Source organism: Nicotiana tabacum, chromosome 19 (assembly GCF_000715075.1).
Source record: "Nicotiana tabacum cultivar K326 chromosome 19, ASM71507v2, whole genome shotgun sequence".
NCBI classification, from domain to species: domain Eukaryota; kingdom Viridiplantae; phylum Streptophyta; class Magnoliopsida; order Solanales; family Solanaceae; genus Nicotiana; species Nicotiana tabacum.
The window spans coordinates 20,692,904-20,704,390 of NC_134098.1; positions in this window are offsets into that span (position 1 = coordinate 20,692,904).

Genomic DNA, 11,487 nt, shown 5'->3' on the forward strand with positions numbered 1-11,487 from the left:
TAGGAATTTCATGAATAGCAACAAGGTTTGATAACTACACGGCACCACGAAAACAATTATCGAGTCACAATTACCACGGTGCACGCCCACACGCCCGACACCTAGCATGTGCGTCACCTCAATACCAACCACATAACACGTAGTTCAAGGATTTATACCCTCTATATCAAGTTTAGAAGTTTTACTTACCTCAAACTGTGCAAATTTCTACTCCAACAAGCCCTTACCTCGCGAATCGGCCTCTGAACGACTCGAATCTGGCCACAGACAACTTAATAAAATCAATACAAGCTATAGGAATCAATCCCATATGATAAAGCTAAGTTCTTTAACCAAAAGTCAAAAGGTCAACCCAAAACATCAATCTCGGGCCCACGTCTATGAATCCAACAAAATTTACAAAATCTAAATACCCAATCAACAACGAGTCCAAACATACCAAAATCACCCAATGCCAACCACAAAATCACCTTTCAAATCCCCAAAATTTGGTCTATGAGGTTTCACAAATGTTTCCCCAAATTGTCCAACTCAAAAGACTATTTAAATGACAAAAACAACAATGGATTAACGTATAATGGCCAAATCCGATTTAGAATCACTTACCCCGATGGTTTCCTTGAAAATCCCTCTAGTTATCACTATAAATCGAGCTCTCTTGGTCAAAAGATGGAGAATGAATGAAAAACCCTCGAACTCACTATTTCTGCCCAGCGATTTTTGCTTTTGCGGACAAGCAGCCACTTCTACGGCTCCGTACCTGTGAAAAATCCATCGCAAGTGCAGCTTCAACTCAAGACCAATAGTCTCTGCTTCTGCGGTCCAAAAACCACACCTGCACTCCCATTTCTGCGGGCAAAGAACACTTCTGCACACACGCGCCTGCGTACAAGGTCCTCTTCTGCGCCCCCAGGCCATCCTCGCCAATTCTACTTCTGCGACCACTCTTCTGCATCCACAACCTCGCAGGTGCGGAATTTCCTCGCTCCCAGACCACCTCCCCAAAAGTCTCTACTACGATGTCTCACCCACATCTGCGTAACCGCACCTGCAGCCACTCCCTCCGTAGGTGCGATGATGACATAATTCAGCAACAACAGTATCTCTTTAAGTCCAAATTTCAATCCATTTTCAATCTGAATCACCTGAGGCCCCCGAGACTCCATCCATACATACCAACAAGTTCTAAAAAATGATACAGACTTAGTCGAGGCTTCAAATCACACCACATAACACCAAAAACACGAATTCTAACCCCAATTCAAGCTTAATAAAACTAATGGATTTCCAACTTCTACAATCGATGTTGAAACCTATCAAACCAACTCCGATTGACCTCAAATTATGCACACAAGTCATAAATGACAACATTCCTATTCTAACTTTCGGAACCAAAATCTGTGTCCAGTAACAACAAAGTCAACTCTCGGTCAAACTTCTCAACTCTCAAAACTTCAACTTTTCCAACTTTCACCAATACAAGCCAAAATGACCTGCGGGCCTCTAAATCAATATCCAGACACACTCCTAAGTTCAAAATCACCATACATAGCTATGGGAACCATCAAAAATCCATTCCAGGGTCATTTACACATAAGTCAACTTCCTGTCAACTCTTTCAACTTAGGCTTCCAACCTTGGGACTAAGTGTCCAATACATTCTGAAACATCTCCTGAACCAAACCAACCACCCCGACAAGTCACATAATAACAAACAAATATAGAATAAGAAACAAATGGGGAACAAGGCTATAATATTCAAAAAACTGGTCGGGTCCTTACATTCTCCCCCTCTTAAACAAGCGTTCGTCCTCGAACGGGTATAGAATTATACCTGGAGCCTCAAATAGGCGTGAATATCTGCTCTGTATCTCCCGCTCGGTCCCACAAGTATCCTACTCAACCAGCTGACCTCTCCCTTGTACTTTCACTGAATCTATATTCTTTGACCTCACGTAACCCATCTACATTGGCCACACAAATCTGACCCTCCATACGCAACACCCCATCATCACCAATAGAAACCTCCTTGGCATCACTGTACTGAACCATGTCCTTAAGGACAAGCAAATGGGGGTCGTCATACTGACGCTCTCTGATGTGATCATATAAAGAAGTACGAAAAACCACGCAAGCTAGAACCCGACTAGGCTCCGAAACATCTAATCTCACGAACTGATTGGCCAAGGCCTGAACATCTGATGCAAACGGTCTCTCACCAACAGGAATATATGAAAGGCTGCCCATACTCACCGCCTTTCTACTCAAGGCATCGTCCACCACATTGACCTTCTCGAGATGATACAAAATGGTAATATCATAGTCTTTTAATAGCTCCAACCATCTCTATTGCCTCAAATTTAGATCTTTTTTCTTGAACAAGTGTTGAAGGCTTCAATGATCTGTAAATATCTTAATAGACATGCCGTAGAGATAATGCCTCCAAATCTTCAATGCATGAACGATGGCTGCCAACTCCAAATTATGAACGGGGTAGTTCTTCTCATGAGGCTTTAATTGGCGTGAAACATAAGTAATCAATCTACCCTCCTACATCAAGACACACCCAATACCAATACGATAAGCATCATAATATACTGTATAAGAACCCGATGTTGAAGGTAAAACTAGAACTGAAGCTGTGATCAATGCGGTCTTGAGCTTCTGCAATCTCTCCTCACACTCATCTGACCACATGAATGGAGCACCCTTCTGGGTCAACCTGGTCAAAGGCACTACAATGGATGAGAACCCCGCCATGAAGCGACGATAATATCCAGCCAAGCCAAGAAAACTCCGAATCTCAGTAGCTGAAGACGGTCTGGGCCAACTCTGAACCGCCTCAATCTTCTTCGGACTACCTTGATCCCCTCGCTGGACACCACGTGCCCCAAGAACACCATCGAACTGAGCCAAAAGGTTTTCCTCCCTCAACGTCTGTAGTACAATCCTCAGATGTTGAGCATGCTCCTACTGGCTACGTGAGTACACCAAGATATCATCAACGAACACTATGACAAACGAATCAAGATATGGCTAGAATACACTGTTCATTATATGCATGAATGCTACTGGGGCATTGGTCATCCAAAAAGACATCAAAAGGAACTCATAGTGACCATGGCGGGTCCTGAATGCCGTCTTCAGAATATCAGAATCCTCAATCTTTAACTGGAGATCCCCAAACCTCAAATTAATCTCAGAGAACACTCTAGTTCCCTAAAGCTGGTTAAATAAATAATCAATGTGCGGCAAAGGATACTTGTTCTTGATTGTAACTTTGTTCCACTGCCTATAGTCAATGCACATCTGCATAATACCATCCTTCTTCTTCACAAACAAAATCGATGCACCCTAAGGCGACACACTAGGCCTAATGAACCCCTTATCAACAAGCTCATGAAGCTGCTCTTTCAGTTCCTTCAACTCTACTAGTGCCATACGATACGAAGAGATAGAAATGAGCTGAGTGCTCAGCTCCAAGTCAATACCAAAATCAATATCCCTGTCTGGCGGCATGCCCGACAGGTCTGCAGGAAACACATCCGGAAAGTCTCCCACTACCAGAACAAAATCAATGGTAGGAGTATTAACACCAACATCCCTCAAAAAAGCCAAATAAGACAAACACCCCTTCCTAACCATCTGTTGGGCCTTCAGAAATGAAATTACCCTACTAGGAACAGTCTAGAAAACCTCTATACTGGATCCTAGGTAACCCAGTATCGACAACGTCACGGTCTTAGTATGACAATTCAGAATACCATGACATAGAGACAAAAACTCCATGCCCAGAATCACGTCAAAATCAACCATACTAAGCAATAAGAGAACAACTCTCGTCTCCAATTCTCCAATAGTTACCATACACGACCGATACACATGGTCCACAACAATAGAATCGCCCACCAGTGTAGATACATGATCAGGCAAAACTAAGGACTCATGCGACATATCCAAATAACTAGTAAACTAGGATGATACATATGAATAAGTGGAACCAGGATCAAATAATGTGGAAGCATCCCTATGGCACACTGAAACAATGCCTGTTATCATTGCATCTGAAGAAACGGCCTCTAGCCTGGCAGGGATAACATAGCATCGAGCCTGACCATCACCTGATTGGCCTCCCCCTCTAGGGAGACCTTTATCTACTTGAGCCCCACCCCGAGCTGGTTGAGCGGGTGGTGAAGTAACTGGTGTGTAAGTCATAACCTAAGCCTTCTGCTGAACTGGACCTCCAAAATGATGGGCACACTACCTCCACAAATGACCAAACTCCCGCACTCGAAGCAACTCTGATCCTCCAATGGTGGTGGAGATTGTATCGGACCTCGAGAACCAAAAACACTGCTAGAAGAACCTGATACAGATGAACCCTGAGTTGATGGAGCACGAGATGAACTTTGAGCTGGGAGGGCACAAACGACGTCCAAATCCACTACTAAAAAGTAAATGGACACGGTCTCATGCAATATAATTTATCCAACTATGAGTCGGCGTCGAATCCCACAGAGAACAATAGGTAGGCGATTAGGTGTGTAAGAGAATTATCACTTTTTATGCTAAGCCAAACACTTAGAAAAGTTTTGAGAAAATATTTATAACTAATTGCGAAAATGTAAACTAACCTAGAAAGCAAGTAAAATGATCAATGGCTACAAGCATGGATGTATTGGGAATTACACTCAAGTAAAGATCTAATGTATTTCATGATTTTATAAATATGAGCGAGTTTATGTTAATTAGCCTCGGGTAATAATTCTATATTAGCTTCTTCCGAAGACTAACAAGACTTCCTAATTGAATTATTCCTAAAACAATTAAGAGATTAAGCATACCCGAATATGGCTACAAGTAGTTCAATCCTATCCCTGGGTAGAATCTATAAAGTGAGGGTTAATCCCTCAAGTTCTTGTTAATTAATCTTACCCAACCCCAAATTATTTTTTCCAAAATTAATTCAAAGTGAATGGGAGAGTCCTAGGGTTAGCTAATCCATTTGGAAACATTAAAAAACAACAATAATTAAAGAAACAATAACTCACTTCATAATAAATAAAAATCGTTCGATACATAAACACAACAAGATATTTAATCCTCACTTTAAATATGAATATTCCCATAAGCAAGATTTAAGTGTTGGAAAAATACTATATACTTAGATATTCAATACAAAGCAAGAAAATGAGAATTGAACATAATGGGTAAGAAATTCTCAACCAAAAGCTCCAAATCTTCAAGACCCAAGTGTGTGTGCAAGAACCCTAGCTCCAAAAATGCCAAAATTCTGCCCAAGATGTGCAGAGATTGTCAAAATAAGCCAAAGATCCCTTTCCAATAAGCTAGGTCGTGTATTAAATGGTTTTGGGGGTCAAAAACGTAAAATTTCAGAACTGCTCAATTTTTTCGCCCATTTCTTCTTCACGTTCGCGAAGGTTTGTTTTTTGCAGCTTCGTTTTCGTGAAGGGTTGGCTTCCTGCTGCTTCGCGTTCGCATTAAATCTTTGCGTTCGCGAAGGGTAATTCACTGGGCAGATTTTCATTGTTCATTTTAGCTCCTTTTTTTTGCTTGTTTTCACTTGGTTTCTTCACGATCACTTCTAAATCACATAAAACCTGTAAAATAGAAGTAAATGACATTAAACACACAATTTCATCAATCAAACATAGCAAAAATCTAAGATTAAAGCCGAGATAAGTTGGTAAAATACTCACTTATCAGGCATTGAGAGATGGCTGACTCGTACGAGCACTGTATAAACCATGGATAGCTGATGCACCACGATGAACCAGACGAGCCATCTGAGTGGGCCTATAAGGACGATCCCTAATGTGGTGGGACTGCCATCCAGAAGAAATACCGCTGAAACCACCTGAACCACGAGGCCTCTTAGCCACTCTCTCCTCACGCTTCTAACTACGAACCTATTTTAGTTGCCTAGCAATATCAACCACCTCGTCAAACCAAGCACCTGATGCAAACTCCTGAGTCACGATGAAGCGTAGTCAATAGTTGAGGCCATAAATGAACCTCCTAATCCTCTCCCTCTCTGTGGGAACCAACCAGATCGCGTGATGAGCCAACTCTGAAAATCTCATCTCATATTGGGTCACTGACATTCCTTCCTGGCGTAGCTGCTCAAACTGCCTATGCAACTCCTCCCTGCGGGTCTGTGGAACAAACTTCTCCAAGAAGAGAACTGATAACTCATGCCACGTAAGAGGTGCAATGCCAACTGGCCTGCTTAACTTATAAGCCTCCCACCATCGGAAGGCTGCCCCCGACAACTGAAAAGTAGTAAATGAAACTCCACTAGTCTCCAAAGTACCTTCCGTGCGAAGAATCTAACACCTGTCTAAGAAGTCCTGAGCATCCTCTAACTCAGCCCCACAGAATGAAGGAGGCCTGAGCCTCTTAAACTACTCTAGCCTCTTCTGCTTCTTATCACTCATAGAGGGACCCACCTGGGCCTGAGCAGCTGCAACCGGCTTGGCTGGTAGTACCCCTCAGTGTCTGAAGTCCTTGAACCACCTGCTCTGGAGTACGGGCGTCAGGGGTGTGAGCATCTCCCCTGGCCTAAGAAGTGGCTGGTGCGACCTGAACTGAAACCGCCTGAGCAAGGCTAGTGCATACAGTCAATATCTAGGCAAATGCCTCCTGAAGGTCTGGAATCACAATGGGCATAGTTGGTGTCTGAGCTGGTCCCACCGATGAACCACATATGGAATCTGCTCCTGAGCTGCAGCAACTGGTGGATCCAGAAGTGCTGCTCTAGCTATTGTACGAGCAGCACCTCGGCCTCTACCGCACCCCTAGCTGGTAGTACCAGTGGTCGTTCGCCCGATCAGGTAGAACGTGTCTTCTCCATCTATGAAAGAATAGAGTAACAGAAGTTAATTTCCAGAATCAACAAATCCGCACGACAAGAATACTAGAAAGTGAAGTTTTCCTAATGGCTCGGTAGCCTCTCAAAGATAAGTACAGACGTCTTCCTACCGATCCGTAAGACTCTACTAAACCTGTTCATGATTCGTAAGACCTATGTAACCTAGACTCTGATACCAACTTGTCACGACCCAAATCTCAACATGTCGTGATGGAACCTATCACGGTACTAGGCAAGCCGGCAATCACAAAATAACCATGCATTTTAATTTAAAAGCATGATATATTGAAATTAACAGTAAAAATCTCATAAATAACCGGAAGGCATATCTGCGAATCAAATATAAAACCCCAAAATTCGGGTGTCACCGAGAACATGAGCTACTACATGTCAACACAGTCAAAACATCTAATACAACTGTCTGGAAAGATAGAATAGTTCTAAATAAATTAAAATAAGGAGAGTCGAGGTCTGCGAATGCCATGACAGCTACTTCAAACATCTCTAAGCAGGTAATACTCCAAATCTAGCAACCATTGAGTCTGAATGCACCTGGATCTGCACACGAAGTGCAAAGAGTATTATAAGTACAGCCGACCCAATGTACTTAATAAGTAACAAGACTAATCTTGGGCTGAAAGCCGTGACGAGCTCAGATAGGTACAGTCCAAATCCGGATAATAATAGTAGCAGATATGATAGGAATATGACAGCAATAACTCAGAGAAATCTCATGATCAGTTGTACACAGTAAAAAAATATAGACATGCTTTCAAGTTTAACAGGTTAAGCTCAATATTGATAAAATATGCCAAGTATAGCTAGTATGAGAAATGTTACATCTCTATGTCTACATGTCAAATATGCATGTCAACTGTAATGCAACACGGTGATAAATTCATATACTCATACCAATCAGCCCAAACAATGATAATATGATGTAATAATAAATGGTAACAGAGACTGAGATATGATATCCAAATGATAGATATAACTGAGTACATAATTGCAATTTAAGAAAATAAACCAACAATAGATACAACTCAGTGGGTCCCAACAGAATAAGCACATAGCCTAGACATGATTTCTAACATGGATTGAAGCTCAATTACTCTAACACGTAGGAATTTCATGAATAGCAACAAGGTTTGATAACTACACGGTACCACGGAAACAACCGAGTCACTATTACCACAGTGCACGCCCACATGTTCAATCACCTAACATGTGCGTCACCTCAACACCAACCACATAACACGTAGTTCAGGGATTAATACCCTCAATATCAAGTTTAGAAGTGTTACTTACCTCAAACCACGCAAATCTCTACTCCAACAAGCCCTTGCCTCGCGAATCGGCCTCTGAACGACTCGAATCTAGCCACAAACAACTTAATACAATCAATACAAGCTATAAGAATCAATCCCATACGATAAACCTATGTTCTTTAACCAAAAGTCAAAAGGTCAATCAGAAAAGTCAACCATTGGCCCACGTCTCGAAATCCAACAAAATTTACAAAATCCGAACACCCATTCAACAAAGAGTTCAACCATACCAAGATCACCCAATTCCAACCACAAATCAATTTTCAAATCCCTAATATTCGGTATATGAAGTTTCACAAATATTTCCCCTAATGTTCCAACTCAAAACACTAATTAATTGAAAAACACAATGATAGATTCACGTATAATGGCCAAATCCGAGTTAGAATCGCTTACCCTGATGATTTCCTTGAAACTCCCTCTAAAATCTCCACAAACCGAGCTCTCTTGGTCAAATTTCTGCCTAGCGATTTTCCCCTTTGCGGACCATCATCCGCTTCTGGGGCTCCGCACCTGTAGAAAATCCATCGCAGGTGCAACTTCAACTCATGCCTAATAGTATCCACTTCTGCGTGCAAAGAGCGCATCTGCGCACATGTGCATGCGGACAAGGTCCGCTTCAGCGCCCCCAGGCTATCCTCGCCAATTCCACTTCTGCGACCACTCTTCCGCATCTGCGACCTCATAGGTGCAGAATCTTCCTCCCACCTTTGCTCCCAGGACACCTCCCCAAAACTCGCTCCTATGATAGCTCACCCTCTACCTGTGTGACCACACCTATGGCCACTCCCTTCGCAGGTGCGTTGACACCAGACTTCACCAACAATATCCCTCTAAGTCCAAATTTGAATTCATTTTCAATCCGAAACTCACTCGAGGCCCCTGGGACCCAATCCAAACATCACAACAAGTCTTAAAGCATGATATGAACTTAGTCGGGCTTCAGATAACACCACATAACACAAAAAATACGAATTCGTACCCCAATTCAAGCCTAATGAAACTAATGGATTTCCAACTTCTACAATCGATGTCGAAACCTATGAAACCAACTTCGATTGACCTCAAATTTTGCACACAAGTCATAAATAACACAAATGACATATTCCTACTTTCGGAATAAAAATCCGAGCCCAGTAATAACAAAGTCAACTCTCGGTTAAACTTCTCAACTCTTCAAACTTCAACTTTTCCAACTTTCGCCAATTCAAGCCAAAATTATCTACAGACCTACAAATCAATATCCAGACATACTCCTATGTCCAAAATAACCATACAGAGCTATAGGAACCATCAAAATTCCATTCCAAAGTCATTTATGTAGAAGTCAATATCCGCTCAACTCTGTCAACTCAGGCTTCCAACCTTGGGAGTAAGTGTCCCAATTCATTCTGAAACATCCCCGGAACCAAACCAAATACCCCGACAAGTCATATAACAACAAAATAATATAGAATAATCAATAAATGGAGAACGGAGCTATAATAATTAAAACACTGCCCGGGTCTATACATTCCCCCTCTTAAACAAGCGTTTGTTCTCAAACGGGTCTAGAAATATACCTGGAGCCTCAAATAGGCATGGATATCTGCTCCGCATCTCCTGCTCAGTCTCCCAAGTATCCCCCTCGACTAGCTGACATCTCCACTATACTTTCACTAAATTTATATTCGTTGACCACAACTTTCGAACTTGCTGATCCAAAATGGCCACTGGCTCCACATCATAAGTCAAATCCCCTATCTATATGAACTGTGCTGAAGTCCAAAACATGAGACGGATTTCCAAAATACTTTTGGAGCATGGAAACATAAAGCGCTGGATGAACAATCGATAGACTAGGTGTCAATGCAAGCTTGTAAGCCACCTCTCCAATCCTCTCAAGAACCTCAAAAGGGTCGATATACCGAGGGCTCAACCTTTCCTTCTTCATGAACCTTATAACACCATTCATGGGCGAAACTCTGAGAAATACCTTCTCTCCCACCATGTAGGCAACATCACGAACCTTTCGATCGGTGTATAAGAGGTACTATTGGGCTTATAAGATGAAATAAATGGCTTACGAATCTTAGGATGACAACATCTCGCATTGGGATCACTTGGGATGGGTTTTGATTGAGGTCCATAGTTACTGGGAAGGAGAAGTGTTTCCGTCAATGCGGGTCATGAGTAATATGAAGAAGTTGGATCCGTTTAGCAGTGACTTGGTTCAGCATTGTATTAGAGGTGATCAGTTCCTTTGGTATAATAGGGCTGCAGATGTTTGACAGTCTACGTGACTTGGTTGATTTAGGGAGATTTAGTTATGATGGCTTGGTTATGTGCAAATGGTTCCGAAGAGTTTGTGATAATTTGACCACTACTTGAGGTTGATGTATTTTATGGATGTGTGGAGGTTGTTGTGTGTTGTGATTTTCTTCTAAACTAAGTTAAGTGGAAGATTTATGGTCGATGGGTGTGTATCCTATTCGTGATTCATAATTGATTACGGTATTCTCATACTTTCGTGTTGTGGTATGTCAGATGCGGTGAGCCGTATGGGATTGAGATTGAATGGACAAGTTTGTAGTTCAATTTTTAAAGGAATGTCATGAGTTCTTGATAGCCTGCAAATTTTAGCATGTTTAAAAGAATACTAGCACTATCTTGCATCGCCTAAGGAGAGTGTGTGTTGTAGAAGACACATTGTATATTAATTTGTGGAGGCTTGACTAGTACTACAGAGGTCGTGTGGTTTGTGACCGTGGATGATTAGATTTTTTCCACTTGGTGCGGAAGGCTTATGGGAATATTTCTTGTGAGGCAATTGTGTATGAGTGATGTATCAGTCATTTAAGTGGGAGAAATAGAGATCATGTATGGAGATTTTGTATTCTCGATATTTATTTATTTGATCGTCATGGAGGCAGGTTGTTCCATTGGTTGTGGACTATAAATGTGTATTAAGGGCTAGACAGCTAATTGTATATGTCATTGATGAGATTGTTTTGGATTCTAGGAGGTTATTTAACTATTTTAGGATGATCTGAATCGGTTTGGGGCCTATTGGTAGGTCTAATGAGAATAATTCTTCTACACTGGATTGGATTTGCTTGCTCAGAGCATTATTTTCTATGGGTGTGTCATCAGGCTGAATGGATGTTATTCTTGCCCTGATCTGTTTCATGTGTTACACCCTTATGGTATGATAGGTTGTGAGGCTACTTAATTATTCACATGCATGTTGTGGTCCTGTTTAGGCCTTGTGATGGTATAGGAGTGAGA